The sequence below is a fragment of the Octopus bimaculoides genome, chromosome 17 (assembly GCF_001194135.2).
Source record: "Octopus bimaculoides isolate UCB-OBI-ISO-001 chromosome 17, ASM119413v2, whole genome shotgun sequence".
NCBI classification, from domain to species: Eukaryota; Metazoa; Mollusca; class Cephalopoda; order Octopoda; family Octopodidae; genus Octopus; species Octopus bimaculoides.
In genome coordinates this window covers 35,978,972-35,982,822 of record NC_068997.1, presented here as the reverse complement: position 1 = coordinate 35,982,822, position 3,851 = coordinate 35,978,972, and the positions used below count along the sequence as shown (strand labels likewise).

Sequence of the window (3,851 nt, the reverse complement as noted above, 5' to 3'; positions counted from 1 at the left end):
TGTGTGTGTGTGTGTATGTGTGTTTGTGTGTCTGTGTTTGTTCCCCCACCATCGCTTGACAACCGATGCTGGTGTGTTTACGTCCCCGTAACTTAGCGGTTCGGCAAAAAGAGATTGATAGAATAAGTACTAGGCTTCCAAAGAATAAGTTCTGGGGTCGATTTGCTCGGCTAAAGGCGGTGCTCCAGCATGGCTGCAGTCAAATGACTGAAACAAGTAAAAGAGTAAAGAGAGAGTACAAACCGATGTTAAAAAAAACATATAGACAAGCAAAATTTCATATATGCATACATATCAATATATATAGAGACATAGGATACATATTTGTCATATATATAAAATGTCTTTCAGTTATGATAATTAAATCATATAATTAAAATGAATTATTTTTAAATCAAAAAAAGTTACTATGTTATTTAGTGTAATAAGAGAGTATATAGTGTGATGTTAAATAATATCAAACAACATTATTAAGGATAATAATTAGCTATTTTAAGTGAATGAAAAGGAAACTGGTCATGTGTTTACATGAAAAACGTTTCCATCCCTTGTGTTTACGAAGGTTTCCATTCATTTACATTATTTTATAGCTTTCTTCAAGGCATAATCTACAGATTTTTTTGTTAATTTTGTAAGAAGGTGCAGATGATAGAATTTTCCAATAAATTGAGAAATCAATATTGTTTTTTTTTTTTTTGAGGTGCCAAATTTATTTTGAAAGTCCAGTACTGTTAACTTTTCTTAGGTCCCTAAAGGTCGATTCGTGGTTAGAAATTTGCGATTTGATCCAGTTTTGCGTGCATCCAATATAAAGATACTTAGAGGAATCCTGTGTTATAACTGTTGCTTGGTATACAACATTTTTTCTTTTACAATCTCATTTGGGTTTCTACAATTGCAATTTGTATGTGTGGGTGATGTGGTGTTCTTTGTAGATTTTGTTGATTTATAAATGTTGTGGTTATTAAGAGAATTCATATTGCTATTAGGTTGTTCTGAAAATAATGGCCGATTTCAGAAACAATTTTATTCTGGAAAAATTAACAATAGAAATGTTTTGATTAGTCAAAGTATGAGCTGTGAACATTTATGCATCTCTGCCATCAATCAACGAGATTATTTATGCTTTGTTGATAAAAACTTATTTGCTTTCATGCTAAGAAATCTTTGAAAGCTGATTCCACCTCTGGTTTGGACCTGAAAGTTTTATCACTTAAAAACATGTTTAAATGCTTAAAAAAATACAGTCAATGCGTGAAAGGTCAGGAGCATGTAGGGGGGAGGGGTAAAGTCTTGTATTCCAAGTTTGTGAGTTTTTGCAGTGTTATTCTTGCAACACATGGCTTTGCATTATTGTGGAGCAGAATTGGGCCACGCTGATTCACCATTGCAGGTCACATTTTTTACAAGTGAGCATGCATTTCAGTGAGTTGATTCCAGTAAAACTTGGCTGTAATGCTCTGATTGGCTTCCAGAAAGCTGTAATGGAACAACACCAATTACAGACCACCAAACAGTCACCATAATCTTTTGCTGATGCAACTTTGGCTTTGGGAAATGTTTGGGGGACTCATCATGACCAAGCCATTGACCTGATCATTTATGGTTATCATAATTGATTCAATTTTCGTCACAAGTGACTATTTGGTCAAGAAAAAGATCATTGGTGTTTCGCAGAAAGAGCATTGAGCACACTTCAAAACGCTGAACTTTTTGATTTTCATTGAGCTCATGCGGTACCCATTTATCAAGCTTTTCCACCTTACCAATCTGAGACATTTCTAAGTACCAAGTACCTGAGACATTTTTCTGACACTTTGAAGTGGGTTTTGTTCAACAATTACAATTGTTCATGACCATTCTCTACCTTCTTCATCTTCAAGGCTCACTGAGGAATTTATGAAACCACCTTAGTACTGTTTGATCACTTGTAGACCATGCTCTGTTGATATTGGCAGCAGTTTGGGAGGCATTGTGCCCAAGCTTGAACTCATGCAAGAAAAGTAAGTGAAGGTCTTTTTTTGTCATGTTCATAATTAAAGGTGCCTATGCTTCAGGAATGTTTTAACCAGAAAATTATTAAAGAGCATACATCAATTATTAAGTATGTTGAAATTCACCTGGAATGTAATTAAAATACTATGATAAAATTGCATTTCAAAACACAACACTTAGATGACCATTATTTTTGGAACAACCTTATAATTGTACCATTATGTAGTTTGTTATTATTTTTGTATGTTCTAGGTTCAGTTTTTGTAATCTTATTTTCATAGAGTTGATCTAATTTCATGTTATTAACTGAAGATATTATCCTTAAAAGGTTGAGAGAAACTGAAAATCCAAATCTGATATGTTTATTATTAAATATTTTTGCTTATCTGGTGTTTTTAAAGTTTTTAGTAATAATCTTTCTGATAGATTTTATAAAGTTTGTCTTTAAATGTTTAGCAAAGGGAATTATTATCCAAATGGTTTTATCATTGTCTACCTTGGTTGAGCATTGATTTGTATTCAAGAAGCTATTCTTTCTCATGCATGGTATTGATTTCTTTTTTATTATGTTATTATTATCATTATTAATTATATCATTATAGTTATTCTTATCCTTATTGTTAGTTGTCTTATTCTGATTATCCATGTTTTTCTTGATTGTTATTTTTATGCTCCTATTAGTATATTTACTTATATAGTTAGGGTTTACACTGTCAGTATTTATGGGGTTATTTACCTTAGTGTGGTTAGAAAAATGATGATTTCTATGATTTTTATTCATATTATAAATTAAAATTCATTATATGTTATAGTGTTATATGTTATAGTGTTTATCATGCTTAAGATTATTTCTATTATTATTATTATGATTGTCCTGTTTACCATTATTGTTATGTATTGGGAGTTTTCATTATTTTTGTTATGAGAGTATACTGTTTCTTTATAGGTATTTAAGTTTCTAGTTTTAATTTTACTATGTATGTTAACACAAACAGTAACCACCCACACAATATTATAGAAAATCTGAGTACTAACATAAAGAGAAGAATAAATTTGCCATAACAAAGAAGTATTTAATAAACACAAAGACTATTACAACATAGCATTTAAGAAGGCAGGATACAAATATAAAATTAAGTATATAACAAGAACCACGACACGAGTAAAAATCATATTAAAAATAATTACATAAATAATAAAGTTAAAACTAGAAACTTAAATACCTATAAAGAAACAGTATATTCTCATAACAAAAATAATGAAAACTCCCAATACATAACAATAATGGTAAACAGGACAATCATCATAATGATAATAATAATAATATAAATAACTTAAGCATGATGAACACTATAACATAACTAAAATTCATAATAAGAATAAAACTTTAAAAACAATCTTTGAAAACTTTGATTCTTAAAATGAATTTATTGTTTTTCTGTACGAAGCGAACGTCTAGCGAACTGAATAAATATTTTATCCCATATTAACAGCTAATCTCCTCCGTTTATGAAAAATACGATTGAATTTGTTGAACTTCATTCTATAACTTAAATGATATACTTAATATATATATACATATATATAATAGAGTTATTAATATTTCTAAGTCTCTCTAAAGGAGACTACAGCAGCGGTACTGGAAATTAATAGTTATCGCCAAGCCAACATGGCAGTCCCAAAATTAGGACGAATGCTGCCGTGAATTAGCTCCAAGAGGCCATCGCCTCTAGCTAGTTATGTGACACACGAAACCTGTGTCCTTTATAACCTTCGAACAGGGGAGGTCAGCAGCTTCCCCTTGCTGGTTTGGCATCTGCAGACTAGACTAGTTTCAGGGTATTGCCCCTTGTCAA

At 31.1% G+C, this 3,851-nt stretch overlaps 1 protein-coding gene across 9 annotated transcripts in view; it reads right to left on the bottom strand.

Annotated features, from left to right (window-relative positions):
* The window catches only part of LOC106874300 (uncharacterized), a 373,269-nt gene that overhangs the window by 232,095 nt on the left and 137,323 nt on the right, over nt 1-3,851 (bottom strand). The gene's annotated exons all lie outside the window — the stretch shown is intronic.